The 23,511-nt window shown below is 43.7% G+C and overlaps 1 long non-coding RNA gene across 2 annotated transcripts in view; it reads right to left on the reverse strand.

The window, feature by feature from the left end:
• LOC307181384 overlaps nt 1-3,055 on the reverse strand; it is a 39,665-nt gene extending 36,610 nt beyond the window's left edge. For both annotated transcript variants that reach the window (XR_013826621.1, XR_013826622.1), the window contains exon 1: nt 2,974-3,055. This is a non-coding gene — a long non-coding RNA (uncharacterized lncRNA). The remainder of the gene's footprint in view (nt 1-2,973) is intronic.
• Nucleotides 3,056-23,511: the final 20,456 nt, after the last annotated feature.

The following is a 23,511-nucleotide window of genomic DNA, read 5'->3' on the forward strand; positions in this document are numbered from 1 at the left end:
AATTTAGAAAACCAACTTATGCTTGCTTAAGGGGAAAGGTGAGTTGGGGTGCTGCATAAAACCAGAGATTGAAATGAGCACAGATAAATTTCCTTAAGCCAAATATGGGATAGACAAGAGCTACTCCTTGCTCAACGAAATGGACTCAACACCGCATATTAAACGCCTAAGAATGTACCTGACTAGTAAGTATCTTAAAACCTATGGATTGCTATGTCTCCGAAAGAGAATCAAGCGTGTGTACAGGGGCATAAACGCAGCAGTGATAGGATTGGAGAGGTTCGGTGAGCAAATGAAGACCCTTTGAAGTCATATTGCATGGTACCCATTCCACGGGTCTCAACTCTCCAGGTTTAAGGTATTCTTCCTTCAGCTAAAACATGCATGTGGAACCTAGAGTATGATCAACCATGTGATCGGGAGACGTGTTCAAATATGTCTCAGTTTTCGTACCCTGGTACTCACGTGCAACATTCCAGACGCTTTACTAACACTCTCCCGACTTGGAGAGTCAGTCCCTTTAACCTCCTGTTTGGCCCAGTTTGCAATTTCTGTGGAAGATAAACAGGAATAGCGAGAACCAATGAGAGACTAGCTGGAGGTATCTGGACGGGCAAATTTAACTCTCATTTCCCACCAGGAAGAGGAATTAACCAAAGGCTCAGCGTGCCGTGCCGGAACCAGATTAGGGCCTGAAGCCATCCTGCGGTGTTGCGGCCAGGTCACAAGAAAGCGAGTTGAAGAAAGGAGCTCAGGGGCACTGTAATGCACAAACCTGCAGAGTTATAAATGACAGCTATCATCCAAAAATAGACTGAAGTAAGGCTGCCAAGAGGACTTGAAATCAGGGAAGAATTGCAGGAAACCGATTTCAGGAGGTAGACTGGAATTGCATTGAAAGCATAGGAAAAGAGGCAGAACGTCCACAATGATGCACTTGGCCAAAAAGTGCATATACGTTTTTTCCTGAATATATTCAGGAAAAAACGCATACGCCCTTTTTGGCCAACCAAGCAAGCTTGCAAAGGAAATCTGCACTACAATGAAGTCTCACTTCCAACCGGTCAAAAGGGCCATCTGAAAAAAGTGTAAAATCCAGAAAGGGAGGACAGGCCATGGAGAACGGGGAGCCTTGTTATGCTGATGGGCGGGATGTAAATTGCCAACAGACACTCGGGAGAAGTGTATGGTGTTTCCTGAAACATCTAAAAAACAAAGCAACAGAACCTAGGGCACTTCCACTTATGGTCCTATAGCTTAGGGAAATTAAAATCAAAAAGACACAGCCACCTCAAAGTTTGGGACGCCTCTGTTTACAAGACCCTCGTTTACCGTACAAGTTCAATATCACAGAAAGTGAAAAATGGATAAAGATCTTCTGGTACTTACGTACAATGCAGTATCACTCAGCAATGAAATCTATGTCATCAGGCCCGTAGCAGCACAATGAGTGGATTCAGGTATGATGATTCTAACTGAAATAAGTCACACAGAAAAAGAAACATCATAAGATATCAGTAATACACGGAATGTAAACTTGGCTACACAGATACTGAATTACAGAACAGAACAGGGTCTTAAATTTAGAAAACCAACTTATGCTTGCTTAAGGGGAAAGGTGAGTTGGGGTGCTGCATAAAACCAGAGATTGAAATGAGCACAGATAAAGTTCCTTAAGCCAAATATGGAATAGACAAGAGCTACTCCTTGCTCAACGAAATGGACTCAACACCGCATATTAAACGCCTAAGAATGTACCTGACTAGTAAGTATCTTAAAACCTATGGATTGCTATGTCTCCGAAAGAGAATCAAGCGTGTGTACAGGGGCATAAACGCAGCAGTGATAGGATTGGAGAGGTTCGGTGAGCAAATGAAGACCCTTTGAAGTCATATTGCATGGTACCCATTCCACGGGTCTCAACTCTCCAGGTTTAAGGGATTCTTCCTTCAGCAAAAACATGCATGTGGAACCCAGAGTATCATCAACCGTGTGATCGGGAGACGTGTTCAAATATGTCTCAGTTTTCGTACCCTGGTAATCGGCTGCAACATTCCAGACGCTTTACTAACACTCTCCCATCTTGGAGAGTCAGTGCCTTTAACCTCCTGTTTGGCCCAGTTTGCAATTTCTGCGGAAGATGAACAGGAATAGGGAGACCCAATGAGAGACTAGCTGGAGGTGTCTGGACGGGCAAATTTAACTCTCATTTCCCACCAGGAAGAGGAAATAAACAAAGGCTCAGTGTGCCGTGCCGGAACCAGATTAGGGCCTGAAGCCATCCTGCAGTGTTGCGGCCAGCTCAAAAGAAAGCGAGTTGAAGAAAGGAGCTCAGGGGCACTGTAATTCACAAACCTTCAGAGTTATAAATGACAGCTATCGTCCAAAAATATACTGAAGTAAGGCTGCCAAGAGGACTTGAAAGCGGGGCAGAATTGCAGGAAACCGATTTCAGGAGGTAGACTGGAATTGCATTGAAAGCATAGGAAAAGAGGCAGAACGTCCACAATGATGCACTTGGCCAAAAAGGGCGTATGCGTTTTTTCCTGAATATATTCAGGAAAAAACGCATACGCCCTTTTTGGCCAACCAAGCAAGCTTGCAAAGGAAATCTGCACTACAATGAAGTCTCATTTCGCCCCAGTCAAAAGGGCCATCTGAAAAAAGTGTAAAATCCAGAAAGGCAGGACAGGCCATGGAGAACTGGGAGCCTTGTTATGCTGATGGGCGGGATGTAAATTGCCAACAGACACTCGGGAGAAGTGTATGGTGTTTCCTTAAACATCTAAAAAACAAAGCAACAGAGCCTAGAGCACTTCCACTTATGGTCCTATAGCTTAGGGAATTTAAAATCAAAAAGACACAGCCACCCCAAAGTTTAGGACGCCTATGTTTACAAGAACCTCATTTACAGTACAAGTTCAACATCGCAGAAAGTGAAAAATGGATAAAGAAGTTGTGGTATTTACTTACGAAGCAATATCACTCAGCAATGAAGTCTATGTCATCAGGCCCTTAGCAGCACAATGAGTGGATTCAGGTATGATGATTCTAACTGAAATAAGTCACACAGAAAAAGAAACATCATAAGATATCAGTAATACATGGAATGTAAACTTGGCTACACAGGAACTGAATTACAGAACAGAACAGGGTCTCAAATTTAGAAAACCAACTTATGCTTGCTTAAGGGTAAAGGTGAGTTGGGGTGCTGCATAAAACCAGAGATTGAAATGAGCACAGATAAAGTTCCTTAAGCCAAATATGGAATAGACAAGAGCTACTCCTTGCTCAACGAAATGGACTCAACACCGCATATTAAACGCCTATGAATGTACCTGACTAGTGAGTATCTTAAAACCTATGGATTGCTATGTCTCTGAAAGAGAATCAAGCATGTGTACAGGGGCATAAACACAGCAGTGATAGGATTGGAGAGGTTCAGTGAGCAAATGAAGACCCTTTGAAGTCATATTGCATGGTACCCATTCCACGGGTTTCAACTACCCAGGTTTAAGGTATTCTTCCTTCAGCTAAAACATGCATGTGGAACCCAGAGTATGATCAACCATGTGATCGGGAGACGTGTTCAAATATGTCTCAGTTTTCGTACCCTGGTACTCGGGTGCAACATTCCAGACGCTTTACTAACACTCTCCCGACTTGGAGAGTCAGTCCCTTTAACCTCCTGTTTGGCCCAGTTTGCAATTTCTGCGGAAGATGAACAGGAATAGCGAGAACCAATGAGAGACTAGCTGGAGGTGTCTGGACTGACAAATTTAACTCTCATTTCCCACCAGGAAGAGGAATTAACCAAAGGCTTAGCATGCCGTGCCGGAACCAGATTAGGGCCTGAAGCCATCCTGCGGTGTTGCGGCAAGGTCACAAGAAAGCAAGTTGAAGAAAGGAGCTCAGGGGCACTGTAATTCACAAACCTGCAGAGTTATAAATGACAGCTATGGTCCAAAAATATACTGAAGTAAGGCTGCCAAGAGGACTTGAAAGCGGGGCAGAATTGCAGGAAACCAATTTCAGGAGGTAGACTGGAATTGCATTGAAAGCATAGGAAAAGAGGCAGAACGTCCACAATGATGCACTTGGCCAAATAGGGCGTATGCGTTTTTTCCTGAATATATTCAGGAAAAAACGCATACACACTTTTTGGCCAACCAAGCAAGCTTGCAAAGGAAATCTGCACTAAAATGAAGTCTCACTTCGCCCCAGTCAAAAGGGCCATCTGAAAAAAGTGTAAAATCCAGAAAGGCAGGACAGGCCATGGAGAACTGGGAGCCTTGTTGTGCTGATGGGCGGGATGTAAATTGCCAACAGACACTCGGGAGAAGTGTATGGTGTTTCCTGAAACATCTAAAAAACAAAGCAACAGAGCCTAGAGCACTTCCACTTATGGTCCTATAGCTTAGGGAAATTAAAATCAAAAAGACACAGCCACCCCAAAGTTTAGGACGCCTATGTTTACAAGAACCTCATTTACAGTACAAGTTCAACATCGCAGAAAGTGAAAAATGGATAAAGAAGTTGTGGTATTTACTTACAAAGCAATATCACTCAGCAATGAAATCTATGTCATCAGGCCCTTAGCAGCACAATGAGTGGATTCAGGTATGATGATTCTAACTGAAATAAGTCACACAGAAAAAGAAACATCATAAGATATCAGTAATACACGGAATGTAAACTTGGCTACACAGGAACTGAATTACAGAACAGAACAGGGTCTCAAATTTAGAAAACCAACTTATGCTTGCTTAAGGGGAAAGGTGAGTTGGGGTGCTGCATAAAACCAGAGATTGAAATGAGCACAGATAAAGTTCCTTAAGCCAAATATGGAATAGACAAGAGCTACTCCTTGCTCAACGAAATGGACTCAACACCGCATATTTAACGCCTAAGAATGTACCTGACTAGTAAGTATCTTAAAACCTATGGATTGCTATGTCTCCGAAAGAGAATCAAGCATGTGTACAGGGGCATAAACGCAGCAGTGATAGGATTGGAGAGGTTCGGTGAGCAAATGAAGACCCTTTGAAGTCATATTGCATGGTACCCATTCCACGGGTTTCAACTACCCAGGTTTAAGGTATTCTTCCTTCAGCTAAAACATGCATGTGGAACCTAGAGTATGATCAACCATGTGATCGGGAGACGTGTTCAAATATGTCTCAGTTTTCGTACCCTGGTACTCGGGTGCAACATTCCAGACGCTTTACTAACACTCTCCCGACTTGGAGAGTCAGTCCCTTTAACCTCCTGTTTGGCCCAGTTTGCAATTTCTGCGGAAGATGAACAGGAATAGTGAGAACCAATGAGAGACTAGCTGGAGGTGTCTGGACGGGCTAATTTAACTCTCATTTCCCACCAGGAAGAGGAAATAACCAAAGGCTCAGCGTGCCGTGCCGGAACCAGATTAGGGCCTGAAGCCATCCTGCGGTGTTGCGGACAGGTCACAAGAAAGCGAGTTGACGAAAGGAGCTCAGTGGCACTGTAATGCATAAACCTGCAGAGTTATAAATGACAGCTATCGTCCAAAAATAGACTGAAGTAAGGCTGCCAAGAGGACTTGAAAGCGGGGCAGAATTGCAGGAAACCGATTTCAGGAGGTAGACTGGAATTGCATTGAAAGCATAGGAAAAGAGGCAGAACGTCCAAAATGATGCACTTGGCCAAAAAGGGCGTATGCGTTTTTTTCTGAATATATTCAGGAAAAAACGCATACGCCCTTTTTGGCCAACAAAGCAAGCTTGCAAAGGAAATCTGCACTACAATGAAGTCTCACTTCCCCCTGGTCAAAAGGGCCATCTGAAAAAAGTGTAAAATCCAGAAAGGCAGGACAGGCCATGGAGAACTGGGAGCCTTGTTATGCTGATGGGCGGGATGTAAATTGCCAACAGACACTCAGGAGAAGTGTATGGTGTTTCCTGAAACATGGAAAAAACAAAGCAACAGAGCCTAGGGCACTTCCACTTATGGTCCTATAGCTTAGGGAAATTAAAATCAAACAGACACAGCTATCCCAAAGTATGGAACGCCTCTGTTTACAAGAACCTCGTTTACAGTACAAGTTCAACATCGCAGAAAGTGAAAAATGGATAAAGAACTTCAGGTACTTATGTACAATGCAGTATCACTCAGCAATGAAATCTATGTCATCAGGCCCTTAGCAGCACAATGAGTGGATTCAGGTATGATGATTCTAACTGAAATAAGTCACACAAAAAAAGAAACATCATAAGATATCAGTAATACACGGAATGTAAACTTGGCTACACAGGAACTGAATTACAGAACAGAACAGGGTCTCAAATTTAGAAAACCAACTTATGCTTGCTTAAGGGGAAAGGTGAGTTGGGGTGCTGCATAAAACCAGAGATTGAAATGAGCACAGATAAAGTTCCTTAAGCCAAATATGGAATAGACAAGAGCTACTCCTTGCTCAACGAAATGGACTCAACACCCCATATTAAACGCCTAAGAATGTACCTGACTAGTAAGTATCTTAAAACCTATGGATTGCTATGTCTCCAAAAGAGAATCAAGCATGTGTGCAGGGGCATAAACGCAGCAGTGATAGGATTGGAGAGGTTCGGTGAGCAAATGAAGACCCTTTGAAGTCATATTGCATGGTACCCATTCCACGGGTCTCAACTCTCCAGGTTTAAGGTATTCTTCCTTCAGCTAAAACATGCATGTGGAACCCAGAGTATGATCAACCGTGTGAACGGGAGATGTGTTCAAATATGTCTCAGTTTTCCTCCCCTGGCACTCGGGTGCAACATTCCACATGCTTTACTAACACTCTCCCCACTTGGAGAGTCAGCACCTTTAACCTCCTGTTTGGCCCAGTTTGCAATTTCTGCGGAAGATGAACAGGAATAGGGAGAACCAATGAGAGACTAGCTGGAGGTGTCTGGACGGGCAAATATAACTCTCATTTCCCACCGGGAAGAGGAAATAACCAAAGGCTCAGCGTGCCGTGCCGGAACCAGATTAGGGCCTGAAGACACCCTGCGGTGTTGCGGCCAGCTCAAAAGAAAGCGAGTTGAAGAAAGGAGCTCAGGGGCACTGTAATTCACAAAACTGCAGAGTTATAAATGACAGCTATCGTCCAAAAATATACTGAAGTAAGGCTGCCAAGAGGACTTGAAAGCGGGGCAGAATTGCAGGAAACCGATTTCAGGAGGTAGACTGGAATTGCATTGAAAGCATAGGAAAAGAGGCAGAACGTCCACAATGATGCACTTGGCCAAAAAGGGCGTATGCGTTTTTTCCTGAATATATTCAGGAAAAAACGCATACGCCCTTTTTGGCCAACCAAGCAAGCTTGCAAAGGAAATCTGCACTACAATGAAGTCTCACTTCCCCCTGGTCAAAAGGGCCATCTGAAAAAAGTGTAAAATCCAGAAAGGCAGGACAGGCCATGGAGAACCGGGAGCCTTGTTATGCTGATGGGCGGGATGTAAATTGCCAACAGACACTCAGGAGAAGTGTATGGTGTTTCCTGAAACATCTAAAAAACAAAGCAACAGAGCCTAGGGCACTTCCACTTATGGTCCTATAGCTTAGGGAAATTAAAATCAAAAAGACACAGCCACCCCAAAGTTTGGGACGCCTCTGTTTACAAGAACCTCATTTACAGTACAAGTTCAACATCGCAGAAAGTGAAAAATGGATAAAGAACTTGTGGTATTTACTTACAAAGCAATATCAATCAGCAATGAAATCTATGTCATCAGGTCCTTAGCAGCACAATGAGTGGATTCAGGTATGATGATTCTAACTGAAATAAGTCACACAGAAAAAGAAACATCATAAGATATCAGTAATACACGGAATGTAAACTTGGCTACACAGATACTGAATTACAGAACAGAACAGGGTCTTAAATTTAGAAAACCAACTTATGCTTGCTTAAGGGGAAAGGTGAGTTGGGGTGCTGCATAAAACCAGAGATTGAAATGAGCACAGATAAAGTTCCTTAAGCCAAATATGGAATAGACAAGAGCTACTCCTTGCTCAACGAAATGGACTCAACACCGCATATTAAACGCCTAAGAATGTACCTGACTAGTAAGTATCTTAAAACCTATGGATTGCTATGTCTCCGAAAGAGAATCAAGCATGTGTACAGGGGCATAAACGCAGCAGTGATAGGATTGGAGAGGTTCGGTGAGCAAATGAAGACCCTTTGAAGTCATATTGCATGGTACCCATTCCACGGGTTTCAACTACCCAGGTTTAAGGTATTCTTCCTTCAGCTAAAACATGCATGTGGAACCTAGAGTATGATCAACCATGTGATCGGGAGATGTGTTCAAATATGTCTCAGCTTTCGTACCCTGGTCCTTGGGTGCAACATTCCAGACGCTTTACTAACACTCTCCCGACTTGGAGAGTCAGTCCCTTTAACCTCCTGTTTGGCCCAGTTTGCAATTTCTGCGGAAGATGAACAGGAATAGCGAAAACCAATGAGAGACTAGCTGGCGGTGTCCGGACGGGCAAATTTAACTCTCATTTCCCACCAGGAAGAGGAAATAACCAAAGGCTCAGCGTGCCGTGCCGGAACCAGATTAGGGCCTGAAGCCTCCTGCCGTGTTTTGTCCAGCTCACAAGAAAGCAAGTTGAAGAAAGGAGCTCTGGGGCACTGTAATGCACAAACCTGTAGAGTTATAAATGACAGCTATCGTCCAAAAATATACTGAAGTAAGGCTGCCAAGAGGACTTGAAAGCGGGGCAGAATTGCAGGAAACCGATTTCAGGAGGTAGACTGGAATTGCATTGAAAGCATAGGAAATGAGGAAGAACGTCCACAATGATGCACTTGGCTAAAAAGGGCGTATGCGTTTTTTCCTGAATATATTCAGGAAAAAGCGCATACGCCCTTTTTGGCCAACCAAGCAAACTTGCAAAGGAAATCTGCACTACAATGAAGTCTCACTTCCCCCCGGTCAAAAGGGCCATCTGAAAAAAGTGTAAAATCCAGAAAGGCAGGACAGGCCATGGAGAACTGGGAGCCTTGTTATGCTGATGGGCGGGATGTAAATTGCCAACAGACACTCAGGAGAAGTGTATGGTGTTTCCTGAAACATGGAAAAAACAAAGCAACAGAGCCTAGGGCACTTCCACTTATGGTCCTATAGCTTAGGGAAATTAAAATCAAACAGACACAGCCATCCCAAAGTATGGAACGCCTCTGTTTACAAGAACCTCGTTTACAGTACAAGTTCAACATCGCAGAAAGTGAAAAATGGATAAAGAACTTGTGGTACTTATGTACAATGCAGTATCACTCAGCAATGAAATCTATGTCATCAGGCCCTTAGCAGCACAATGAGTGGATTCAGGTATGATGATTCTAACTGAAATAAGTCACACAAAAAAAGAAACATCATAAGATATCAGTAATACACGGAATGTAAACTTGGCTACACAGGAACTGAATTACAGAACAGAACAGGGTCTCAAATTTAGAAAACCAACTTATGCTTGCTTAAGGGGAAAGGTGAGTTGGGGTGCTGCATAAAACCAGAGATTGAAATGAGCACAGATAAAGTTCCTTAAGCCAAATATGGAATAGACAAGAGCTACTCCTTGCTCAACGAAATGGACTCAACACCCCATATTAAACGCCTAAGAATGTACCTGACTAGTAAGTATCTTAAAACCTATGGATTGCTATGTCTCCAAAAGAGAATCAAGCATGTGTGCAGGGGCATAAACGCAGCAGTGATAGGATTGGAGAGGTTCGGTGAGCAAATGAAGACCCTTTGAAGTCATATTGCATGGTACCCATTCCACGGGTCTCAACTCTCCAGGTTTAAGGTATTCTTCCTTCAGCTAAAACATGCATGTGGAACCCAGAGTATGATCAACCGTGTGAACGGGAGATGTGTTCAAATATGTCTCAGTTTTCCTCCCCTGGCACTCGGGTGCAACATTCCACATGCTTTACTAACACTCTCCCCACTTGGAGAGTCAGCACCTTTAACCTCCTGTTTGGCCCAGTTTGCAATTTCTGCGGAAGATGAACAGGAATAGGGAGAACCAATGAGAGACTAGCTGGAGGTGTCTGGACGGGCAAATATAACTCTCATTTCCCACCGGGAAGAGGAAATAACCAAAGGCTCAGCGTGCCGTGCCGGAACCAGATTAGGGCCTGAAGACACCCTGCGGTGTTGCGGCCAGCTCAAAAGAAAGCGAGTTGAAGAAAGGAGCTCAGGGGCACTGTAATTCACAAAACTGCAGAGTTATAAATGACAGCTATCGTCCAAAAATAGACTGAAGTAAGGCTGCCAAGAGGACTTGAAAGCGGGGCAGAATTGCAGGAAACCGATTTCAGGAGGTAGACTGGAATTGCATTGAAAGCATAGGAAAAGAGGCAGAACGTCCACAATGATGCACTTGGCCAAAAAGGGCGTATGCGTTTTTTCCTGAATATATTCAGGAAAAAACGCATACGCCCTTTTTGGCCAACCAAGCAAGCTTGCAAAGGAAATCTGCACTACAATGAAGTCTCACTTCCCCCTGGTCAAAAGGGCCATCTGAAAAAAGTGTAAAATCCAGAAAGGCAGGACAGGCCATGGAGAACCGGGAGCCTTGTTATGCTGATGGGCGGGATGTAAATTGCCAACAGACACTCAGGAGAAGTGTATGGTGTTTCCTGAAACATCTAAAAAACAAAGCAACAGAGCCTAGGGCACTTCCACTTATGGTCCTATAGCTTAGGGAAATTAAAATCAAAAAGACACAGCCACCCCAAAGTTTGGGACGCCTCTGTTTACAAGAACCTCATTTACAGTACAAGTTCAACATCGCAGAAAGTGAAAAATGGATAAAGAACTTGTGGTATTTACTTACAAAGCAATATCAATCAGCAATGAAATCTATGTCATCAGGTCCTTAGCAGCACAATGAGTGGATTCAGGTATGATGATTCTAACTGAAATAAGTCACACAGAAAAAGAAACATCATAAGATATCAGTAATACACGGAATGTAAACTTGGCTACACAGATACTGAATTACAGAACAGAACAGGGTCTTAAATTTAGAAAACCAACTTATGCTTGCTTAAGGGTAAAGGTGAGTTGGGGTGCTGCATAAAACCAGAGATTGAAATGAGCACAGATAAAGTTCCTTAAGCCAAATATGGAATAGACAAGAGCTACTCCTTGCTCAACGAAATGGACTCAACACCGCATATTAAACGCCTAAGAATGTACCTGACTAGTAAGTATCTTAAAACCTATGGATTGCTATGTCTCCGAAAGAGAATCAAGCATGTGTACAGGGGCATAAACGCAGCAGTGATAGGATTGGAGAGGTTCGGTGAGCAAATGAAGACCCTTTGAAGTCATATTGCATGGTACCCATTCCACGGGTTTCAACTACCCAGGTTTAAGGTATTCTTCCTTCAGCTAAAACATGCATGTGGAACCTAGAGTATGATCAACCATGTGATCGGGAGATGTGTTCAAATATGTCTCAGCTTTCGTACCCTGGTCCTCGGGTGCAACATTCCAGACGCTTTACTAACACTCTCCCGACTTGGAGAGTCAGTCCCTTTAACCTCCTGTTTGGCCCAGTTTGCAATTTCTGCGGAAGATGAACAGGAATAGCGAAAACCAATGAGAGACTAGCTGGCGGTGTCCGGACGGGCAAATTTAACTCTCATTTCCCACCAGGAAGAGGAAATAACCAAAGGCTCAGCGTGCCGTGCCGGAACCAGATTAGGGCCTGAAGCCATCCTGCCGTGTTTTGTCCAGCTCACAAGAAAGCAAGTTGAAGAAAGGAGCTCTGGGGCACTGTAATGCACAAACCTGTAGAGTTATAAATGACAGCTATCGTCCAAAAATATACTGAAGTAAGGCTGCCAAGAGGACTTGAAAGCGGGGCAGAATTGCAGGAAACCGATTTCAGGAGGTAGACTGGAATTGCATTGAAAGCATAGGAAATGAGGCAGAACGTCCACAATGATGCACTTGGCTAAAAAGGGCGTATGCGTTTTTTCCTGAATATATTCAGGAAAAAGCGCATACGCCCTTTTTGGCCAACCAAGCAAACTTGCAAAGGAAATCTGCACTACAATGAAGTCTCACTTCCCCCCGGTCAAAAGGGCCATCTGAAAAAAGTGTAAAATCCAGAAAGGCAGGACAGGCCATGGAGAACTGGGAGCCTTGTTATGCTGATGGGCGGGATGTAAATTGCCAACAGACACTCGGGAGAAGTGTATGGTGTTTCCTGAAACATCTAAAAAACAAAGCAACAGAGCCTAGGGCATTTCCACATATGGTCCTATAGCTTAGGGAAATTAAAATCAAAAAGACACAGCCACCCCAAAGTTTGGGACATCTCTGTTTACAAGAACCTCGTTTACCGTACAAGTTCAATATCACAGAAAGTGAAAAATGGATAAAGAACTTGTGGTACTTACGTACAATGCAGTATCACTCAGCAATGAAATCTATGTCATCAGGCCCAAAGCAGCACAATGAGTGGATTCAGGTACGATGATTCTAACTGAAATAAGTCACACAGAAAAAGAAACATCATAAGATATCACTAATACACGGAATGTAAACTTGCCTACACAGGAACTGAATTCCAAAACAGAACAGGGTGTCAAATTTAGAAAACCAACTTATGCTTGCTTAAGGGGAAAGGTGAGTTGGGGTGCTGCATAAAACCAGAGATTGAAATGAGCACAGATAAATTTCCTTAAGCCAAATATGGGATAGACAAGAGCTACTCCTTGCTCAACGAAATGGACTCAACACCGCATATTAAACGCCTAAGAATGTACCTGACTAGTAAGTATCTTAAAACCTATGGATTGCTATGTCTCCGAAAGAGAATCAAGCGTGTGTACAGGGGCATAAACGCAGCAGTGATAGGATTGGAGAGGTTCGGTGAGCAAATGAAGACCCTTTGAAGTCATATTGCATGGTACCCATTCCACGGGTCTCAACTCTCCAGGTTTAAGGTATTCTTCCTTCAGCTAAAACATGCATGTGGAACCTAGAGTATGATCAACCATGTGATCGGGAGACGTGTTCAAATATGTCTCAGTTTTCGTACCCTGGTACTCACGTGCAACATTCCAGACGCTTTACTAACACTCTCCCGACTTGGAGAGTCAGTCCCTTTAACCTCCTGTTTGGCCCAGTTTGCAATTTCTGTGGAAGATAAACAGGAATAGCGAGAACCAATGAGAGACTAGCTGGAGGTATCTGGACGGGCAAATTTAACTCTCATTTCCCACCAGGAAGAGGAATTAACCAAAGGCTCAGCGTGCCGTGCCGGAACCAGATTAGGGCCTGAAGCCATCCTGCGGTGTTGCGGCCAGGTCACAAGAAAGCGAGTTGAAGAAAGGAGCTCAGGGGCACTGTAATGCACAAACCTGCAGAGTTATAAATGACAGCTATCATCCAAAAATAGACTGAAGTAAGGCTGCCAAGAGGACTTGAAAGCAGGGAAGAATTGCAGGAAACCGATTTCAGGAGGTAGACTGGAATTGCATTGAAAGCATAGGAAAAGAGGCAGAACGTCCACAATGATGCACTTGGCCAAAAAGTGCATATACGTTTTTTCCTGAATATATTCAGGAAAAAACGCATACGCCCTTTTTGGCCAACCAAGCAAGCTTGCAAAGGAAATCTGCACTACAATGAAGTCTCACTTCCAACCGGTCAAAAGGGCCATCTGAAAAAAGTGTAAAATCCAGAAAGGGAGGACAGGCCATGGAGAACGGGGAGCCTTGTTATGCTGATGGGCGGGATGTAAATTGCCAACAGACACTCGGGAGAAGTGTATGGTGTTTCCTGAAACATCTAAAAAACAAAGCAACAGAACCTAGGGCACTTCCACTTATGGTCCTATAGCTTAGGGAAATTAAAATCAAAAAGACACAGCCACCTCAAAGTTTGGGACGCCTCTGTTTACAAGAACCTCGTTTACCGTACAAGTTCAATATCACAGAAAGTGAAAAATGGATAAAGATCTTCTGGTACTTACGTACAATGCAGTATCACTCAGCAATGAAATCTATGTCATCAGGCCCGTAGCAGCACAATGAGTGGATTCAGGTATGATGATTCTAACTGAAATAAGTCACACAGAAAAAGAAACATCATAAGATATCAGTAATACACGGAATGTAAACTTGGCTACACAGATACTGAATTACAGAACAGAACAGGGTCTTAAATTTAGAAAACCAACTTATGCTTGCTTAAGGGGAAAGGTGAGTTGGGGTGCTGCATAAAACCAGAGATTGAAATGAGCACAGATAAAGTTCCTTAAGCCAAATATGGAATAGACAAGAGCTACTCCTTGCTCAACGAAATGGACTCAACACCGCATATTAAACGCCTAAGAATGTACCTGACTAGTAAGTATCTTAAAACCTATGGATTGCTATATCTCCGAAAGAGAATCAAGCATGTGTACAGGGGCATAAACGCAGCAGTGATAGGATTGGAGAGGTTTGGTGAGCAAATGAAGACCCTTTGAAGTCATATTGCATGGTACCCATTCCACGGGTTTCAACTACCCAGGTTTAAGGTATTCTTCCTTCAGCTAAAACATGCATGTGGAACCTAGAGTATGATCAACCATGTGATCGGGAGATGTGTTCAAATATGTCTCAGCTTTCATACCCTGGTCCTTGGGTGCAACATTCCAGACGCTTTACTAACACTCTCCCGACTTGGAGAGTCAGTCCCTTTAACCTCCTGTTTGGCCCAGTTTGCAATTTCTGCGGAAGATGAACAGGAATAGTGAAAACCAATGAGAGACTAGCTGGCGGTGTCTGGACGGGCAAATTTAACTCTCATTTCCCACCAGGAAGAGGAAATAACCAAAGGCTCAGCGTGCCGTGCCGGAACCAGATTAGGGCCTGAAGCCATCCTGCCGTGTTTTGTCCAGCTCACAAGAAAGCAAGTTGAAGAAAGGAGCTCTGGGGCACTGTAATGCACAAACCTGTAGAGTTATAAATGACAGCTATCGTCCAAAAATATACTGAAGTAAGGCTGCCAAGAGGACTTGAAAGCGGGGCAGAATTGCAGGAAACCGATTTCAGGAGGTAGACTGGAATTGCATTGAAAGCATAGGAAATGAGGCAGAACGTCCACAATGATGCACTTGGCCAAAAAGGGCGTATGCGTTTTTTCCTGAATATATACAGGAAAAAGCGCATACGCCCTTTTTGGCCAACCAAGCAAACTTGCAAAGGAAATCTGCACTACAATGAAGTCTCACTTCCCCCCGGTCAAAAGGGCCATCTGAAAAAAGTGTAAAATCCAGAAAGGCAGGACAGGCCATGGAGAACTGGGAGCCTTGTTATGCTGATGGGCGGGATGTAAATTGCCAACAGACACTCGGGAGAAGTGTATGGTGTTTCCTGAAACATCTAAAAAACAAAGCAACAGAGCCTAGGGCATTTCCACATATGGTCCTATAGCTTAGGGAAATTAAAATCAAAAAGACACAGCCACCCCAAAGTTTGGGACATCTCTGTTTACAAGAACCTCGTTTACCGTACAAGTTCAATATCACAGAAAGTGAAAAATGGATAAAGAACTTGTGGTACTTACGTACAATGCAGTATCACTCAGCAATGAAATCTATGTCATCAGGCCCAAAGCAGCACAATGAGTGGATTCAGGTACGATGATTCTAACTGAAATAAGTCACACAGAAAAAGAAACATCATAAGATATCACTAATACACGGAATGTAAACTTGCCTACACAGGAACTGAATTCCAAAACAGAACAGGGTGTCAAATTTAGAAAACCAACTTATGCTTGCTTAAGGGGAAAGGTGAGTTGGGGTGCTGCATAAAACCAGAGATTGAAATGAGCACAGATAAATTTCCTTAAGCCAAATATGGGATAGACAAGAGCTACTCCTTGCTCAACGAAATGGACTCAACACCGCATATTAAACGCCTAAGAATGTACCTGACTAGTAAGTAGCTTAAAACCTATGGATTGCTATGTCTCCGAAAGAGAATCAAGCGTGTGTACAGGGACATAAACGCAGCAGTGATAGGATTGGAGAGGTTCGGTGAGCAAATGAAGACCCTTTGAAGTCATATTGCACGGTACCCATTCCACGGGTCTCAACTCTCCAGGTTTAAGGTATTCTTCCTTCAGCTAAAACATGCATGTGGAACCCAGAGTATGATCAACCATGTGAACGGGAGACGTGTTCAAATATGTCTCAGTTTTCCTACCCTGGTACTCGGGTGCAACACTCCAGACGCTTTACTAACACTCTCCCGACTTGGAGAGTCAGTCCCTTTAACCTCCTGTTTGGCCCAGTTTGCAATTTCTGTGGAAGATGAACAGGAATAGCGAGAACCAATGAGAGGCTAGCTGCAGGTGTCTGGAAGGGCAAATTTAACTCTCATTTCCCACCAGGAAGAGGAATTAACCAAAGGCTCAGCATGCCGGCCCGGAACCAGATTAGGTCCTGAAGCCATCCTGCGGTGTTGCGGCCAGGTCACAAGAAAGCGAGTTGAAGAAAGGAGCTCAGGGGCACTGTAATTCACAAACCTGCAGAGTTATAAATGACAGCTATCGTCCAAAATATACTGAAGTAAGGTTGCCAAGAGGACTTGAAAGCGGGGCAGAATTGCAGGAAACCGATTTCAGGAGGTAGACTGGAATTGCATTGAAAGCATAGGAAAAGAGGCAGAACGTCCACAATGATGCACTTGGCCAAAAAGGGCGTATGCGTTTTTTCCTGAATATATTCAGGAAAAAACGCATACGCCCTTTTTGGCCAACCAAGCAAGCTTGCAAAGGAAATCTGCACTACAATGAAGTCTCACTTCCCCCCGGTCAAAAGGGCCATCTGAAAAAAGTGTAAAATCCAGAAAGGCAGGACAGGCCATGGAGAACTGGGAGACTTGTTATGCTGATGGGCGGGATGTAAATTGCCAACAACCACTCGGGAGAAGTGTATGGTGTTTCCTGAAACATCTAAAAAACAAAGCAACAGAGCCTAGGGCACTGCCACTTATGGTCCTATAGCTTAGGGAAATTAAAATCAAAAAGACACAGCCACCCCAAAGTTTGGGACGGCTCTGTTTACAAGAACCTCATTTACAGTACAAGTTCAACATCGCAGAAAGTGAAAAATGGATAAAGAAGTTGTGGTATTTACTTACAAAGCAATATCACTCAGCAATGAAATCTATGTCATCAGGCCCTTAGCAGCACAATGAGTGGATTCAGGTATGATGATTCTAACTGAAATAAGTCACACAGAAAAAGAAACATCATAAGATATCAGTAATACACGGAATGTAAACTTGGCTACACAGGAACTGAATTACAGAACAGAACAGGGTCTCAAATTTAGAAAACCAACTTATGCTTGCTTAAGGGTAAAGGTGAGTTGGGGTGCTGCATAAAACCAGAGATTGAAATGAGCACAGATAAAGTTCCTTAAGCCAAATATGGAATAGACAAGAGCTACTCCTTGCTCAACGAAATGGACTCAACACCGCATATTAAACGCCTAAGAATGTACCTGACTAGTAAGTATCTTAAAACCTATGGATTGCTATGTCTCCGAAAGAGAATCAAGCGTGTGTACAGGGGCATAAACGCAGCAGTGATAGGATTGGAGAGGTTCGGTGAGCAAATGAAGACCCTTTGAAGTCATATTGCATGATACCCATTACACGGGTCTCAACTCTCCAGGTTTAAGGTATTCTTCCTTCAGCTAAAACATGCATGTGGAACCCAAGTATGATCAACCATGTGAACGAGAGACGTGTTCAAATATGTCTCAGTTTTCCTCCCCTGGTACTCGGGTGCAACATTCCAGATGCTTTACTAACACTCTCCCCACTTGGAGAGTCAGCGCCTTTAACCTCCTGTTTGGCCCAGTTTGCAATTTCTGCGGAAGATGAACAGGAATAGCGAGTACCAATGAGAGGCTAGCTGGAGGTGTCTGGACGGGCAAATTTAACTCTCATTTCCCACCAGGAAGAGGAAATAACCAAAGGCTCAGTGTGCCGTGCCGGAACCAGATTAGGGCCTGAAGCCATCCTGCGGTGTTGCGGCCAGCTCAAAAGAAAGCGAGTTGAAGAAAGGAGCTCAGGGACACTGTAATTCACAAACCTGCAGAGTTATAAATGACAGCTATCGTCCAAAAATAGACTGAAGTAAGGCTGCCAAGAGGACTTGAAAGCGGGGCAGAATTGCAGGAAACCGATTTCAGGAGGTAGACTGGAATTGCATTGAAAGCATAGGAAAAGAGGCAGAACGTCCACAATGATGCACTTGGCCAAAAAGGGCGTATGCGTTTTTTCCTGAATATATTCAGGAAAAAACGCATACGCCCTTTTTGGCCAACCAAGCAAGCTTGCAAAGGAAATCTGCACTACAATGAAGTCTCACTTCCCCCCGGTCAAAAGGGCCATCTGAAAAAAGTGTAAAATCCAGAAAGGCAGGACAGGCCATGGAGAACTGGGAGCCTTGTTATGCTGAAGGGCGGGATGTAAATTGCCAACAACCCCTCGGGAGAAGTGTATGGTGTTTCCTGAAACATCTAAAAAACAAAGCAACAGAGCCTAGGGCACTTCCACTTATGGTCCTATAGCTTAGGGAAATTAAAATCAAAAAGACACAGCCACCCCAAAGTTTGGGACGCCTCTGTTTACAAGAACCTCGTTTACAGTACAAGTTCAACATCGCAGAAAGTGAAAAATGGATAAAGAAGTTGTGGTATTTACTTACAAAGCAATATCACTCAGCAATGAAATCTATGTCATCAGGCCCTTAGCAGCACAATGAGTGGATTCAGGTATGATGATTCTAACTGAAATAAGTCACACAGAAAAAGAAACATCATAAGATATCAGTAATACACGGAATGTAAACTTGGCTACACAGGAACTGAATTACAGAACAGAACAGGGTCTCAAATTTAGAAAACCAACTTATGCTTGCTTAAGGGTAAAGGTGAGTTGGGGTGCTGCATAAAACCAGAGATTGAAATGAGCACAGATAAAGTTCCTTAAGCCAAATATGGAATAGACAAGAGCTACTCCTTGCTCAACGAAATGGACTCAACACCCCATATTAAACGCCTAAGAATGTACCTGACTAGTAAGTATCTTAAAACCTATGGATTGCTACGTCTCCGAAAGAGAATCAAGCGTGTGTACAGGGGCATAAACGCAGCAGTGATAGGATTGGAGAGGTTCGGTGAGCAAATGAAGACCCTTTGAAGTCATATTGCATGGTACCCATTACACGGGTCTTAACTCTCCAGGTTTAAGGTATTCTTCCTTCAGCTAAAACATGCATGTGGAACCCAAGTATGATCAACCATGTGAACGGGAGACGTGTTCAAATATGTCTCAGTTTTCCTCCCCTGGTACTCGGGTGCAACATTCCAGACGCTTTACTAAAACTCTCCCCACTTGGAGAGTCAGCGCCTTTAACCTCCTGTTTGGCCCAGTTTGCAATTTCTGCAGAAGATGAACAGGAATATCGAGAACCAATGAGAGGCTAGCTGGAGGTGTCTGGACGGGAAAATTTAACTATCATTTCCCACCAGGAAGAGGAAATAACCAAAGGCTCAGTGTGCTGTACCGGAACCAGATTAGGGCCTGAAGCCATCCTGCGGTGTTGCGGCCAGCTCACAAGAAAGCGAGTTGAAGAAAGGAGCTCAGGGGCACTGTAATTCACAAACCTGCAGAGTTATAAATGACAGCTATCGTCCAAAAATAGACTGAAGTAAGGCTGCCAAGAGGACTTGAAAGCGGGGCAGAATTGCAGGAAACCGATTTCAGGAGGTAGACTGGAATTGCATTGAAAGCATAGGAAAAGAGGCAGAACGTCCACAATGATGCACTTGGCCAAAAAGGGCGTATGCGTTTTTTCCTGAATATATTCAGGAAAAAACGCATACGCACTTTTCGGCCAACAAAGCAAACTTGCAAACGAAATCTGCACTACAATGAAGTCTCACTTCCCCCCGGTCAAAAGGGCCATCTGAAAAAAGTGTAAAATCCAGAAAGGCAGGACAGGCCATGGAGAACTGGGAGACTTGTTATGCTGATGGGCGGGATGTAAATTGCCAACAGACACTCAGGAGAAGTGTATGGTGTTTCCTGAAACATCTAAAAAACAAAGCAACAGAGCCTAGGGCACTTCCACTTATGGTCCTATAGCTTAGGGAAATTAAAATCAAAAAGACACAGCCACCCCAAAGTTTGGGACGCCTCCGTTTACAAGAACCTCGTTTACCGTACAAGTTCAATATCACAGAAAGTGAAAAATGGATAAAGAACTTGTGGTACTTACGTACAATGCAGTATCACTCAGCAATGAAATCTATGTCATCAGGCCCGTAGCAGCATAATGAGTGGATTCAGGTACGATGATTCTAACTGCAATAAGTCACAGAGAAAAAGAAACATCATAAGATATCAGTAATAAACGGAATATAAACTTGGCTACACAGGAACTGAATTACAGAACAGAACAGGGTCTCAAATTTAGAAAACCAACTTATGCTTGCTTAAGGGTAAAGGTGAGTTGGGGTGCTGCATAAAACCAGAGATTGAAATGAGCACAGATAAAGTTCCTTAAGACAAATATGGAATAGACAAGAGCTACTCCTTGCTCAACGAAATGGACTCAACACCGCATATTAAACGCCTAAGAATGTACCTGACTAGTAAGTATCTTAAAACCTATGGATTGCTATGTCTCCGAAAGAGAATCAAGCGTGTGTACAGGGGCATAAACGCAGCAGTGATAGGATTGGAGAGGTTCGGTGAGCAAATGAAGACCCTTTGAAGTCATATTGCATGGTACCCATTACACGGGTCTCAACTCTCCAGGTTTAAGGTATTCTTCCTTCAGCTAAAACATGCATGTGGAACCCAAGTATGATCAACCATGTGAACGAGAGACGTGTTCAAATATGTCTCAGTTTTCCTCCCCTGGTACTCGGGTGCAACATTCCAGATGCTTTACTAACACTCTCCCCACTTGGAGAGTCAGCGCCTTTAACCTCCTGTTTGGCCCAGTTTGCAATTTCTGCGGAAGATGAACAGGAATAGCGAGAACCAATGAGAGGCTAGCTGGAGGTGTCTGGACGGGCAAATTTAACTCTCATTTCCCACCAGGAAGAGGAAATAACCAAAGGCTCAGCGTGCCGTGCCGGAACCAGATTAGGGCCTGAAGCCATCCTGCGGTGTTGCGGCCAGCTCAAAAGAAAGCGAGTTGAAGAAATGAGCTCAGGGGCACTGTAATTCACAAACCTGCAGAGTTATAAATGACAGCTATCGTCCAAAAATAGACTGAAGTAAGGCTGCCAAGAGGACTTGAAAGCGGGGCAGAATTGCAGGAAACCGATTTCAGGAGGTAGACTGGAATTGCATTGAAAGCATAGGAAAAGAGGCAGAACGTCCACAATGATGCACTTGGCCAAAAAGGGCGTATGCGTTTTTTCCTGAATATATTCAGGAAAAAACGCATACGCCCTTTTTGGCCAACCAAGCAAGCTTGCAAAGGAAATCTGCACTACAATGAAGTCTCACTTCCCCTCGGTCAAAAGGGCCATCTGAAAAAAGTGTAAAATCCAGAAAGGCAGGACAGGCCATGGAGAACTGGGAGCCTTGTTATGCTGAAGGGCGGGATGTAAATTGCCAACAACCACTCGGGAGAAGTGTATGGTGTTTCCTGAAACATCTAAAAAACAAAGCAACAGAGCCTAGGGCACTTCCACTTATGGTCCTATAGCTTAGGGAATTTAAAATCAAAAAGACACAGCCACCCCAAAGTTTGGAATGGCTCTGTTTACAAGAACCTCGTTTACAGTACAAGTTCAACATCGCAGAAAGTGAAAAATGGATAAAAAAGTTGTGGTATTTACTTACAAAGCAATATCACTCAGCAATGAAATCTGTGTCATCAGGCCCTTTGCAGCACAATGAGTGGATTCAGGTATGATGATTCTAACTGAAATAAGTCACACAGAAAAAGAAACATCATAAGATATCAGTAATACACGGAATGTAAACTTGGCTACACAGGAACTGAATTACAGAACAGAACCGGGTCTCAAATTTAGAAAACCAACTTATGCTTGCTTAAGGGGAAAGGTGAGTTGGGGTGCTGCATAAAACCAGAGATTGAAATGAGCACAGATAAAGTTCCTTAAGCCAAATATGGAATAGACAAGAGCTACTCCTTGCTCAACGAAATGGACTCAACACCCCATATTAAACGCCTAAGAATGTACCTGACTAGTAAGTATCTTAAAACCTATGGATTGCTATGTCTCCAAAAGAGAATCAAGCGTGTGTACAGGGGCATAAACGCAGCAGTGATAGGATTGGAGAGGTTCGGTGAGCAAATGAAGACCGTTTGAAGTCATATTGCATGGTACCCATTCCACGGGTTTCAACTACCCAGGTTTAAGGTATTCTTCCTTCAGCTAAAACATGCATGTGGAACCCAGAGTATGATCAACCATGTGAACGAGAGACGTGTTCAAATATGTCTCAGTTTTCCTCCCCTGGTACTCGGGTGCAACATTGCAGATGCTTTACTAACACTCTCCCCACTTGGAGAGTCAGCGCCTTTAACCTCCTGTTTGGCCCAGTTTGCAATTTCTGCGGAAGATGAACAGGAATAGCGAGAACCAATGAGAGGCTAGCTGGAGGTGTCTGGACAGGCAAATTTAACTCTCATTTCCCACCAGGAAGAGGAAATAACCAAAGCCTCAGCGTGCCGTGCCGGAACCAGATTAGGGCCTGAAGCCATCCTGCGGTGTTGCGGCCAGCTCAAAAGAAAGCGAGTTGAAGAAAGGAGCTCAGGGGCACTGTAATTCACAAACCTGCAGAGTTATAAATGACAGCTATCGTCCAAAAATAGACTGAAGTAAGGCTGCCAAGAGGACTTGAAAGCGGGGCAGAATTGCAGGAAACCGATTTCAGGAGGTAGACTGGAATTGCATTGAAAGCATAGGAAAAGAGGCAGAACGTCCACAATGATGCACTTGGCCAAAAAGGGCATATGCGTTTTTTCCTGAATATATTCAGGAAAAAACGCATACGCCCTTTTTGGCCAACCAAGCAAGCTTGCAAAGGAAATCTGCACTACAATGAAGTCTCACTTCCCCCCGGTCAAAAGGGCCATCTGAAAAAAGTGTAAAATCCAGAAAGGCAGAACAGGCCATGGAGAACTGGGAGCCTTGTTATGCTGATGGGCGGGATGTAAATTGCCAACAACCACTCAGGAGAAGTGTATGGTGTTTCCTGAAACATCTAAAAAACAAAGCAACAGAGCCTAGGGCACTTCCACTTATGGTCCTATAGCTTAGGGAATTTAAAATCAAAAAGACACAGCCACCCCAAAGTTTGGAATGGCTCTGTTTACAAGAACCTCGTTTACAGTACAAGTTCAACATCGCAGAAAGTGAAAAATGGATAAAAAAGTTGTGGTATTTACTTACAAA

The sequence above is a fragment of the Stenella coeruleoalba genome (genome assembly GCF_951394435.1).
Source record: "Stenella coeruleoalba genome assembly, contig: scaffold_200, whole genome shotgun sequence".
Classification (NCBI taxonomy): domain Eukaryota; kingdom Metazoa; phylum Chordata; class Mammalia; order Artiodactyla; family Delphinidae; genus Stenella; species Stenella coeruleoalba.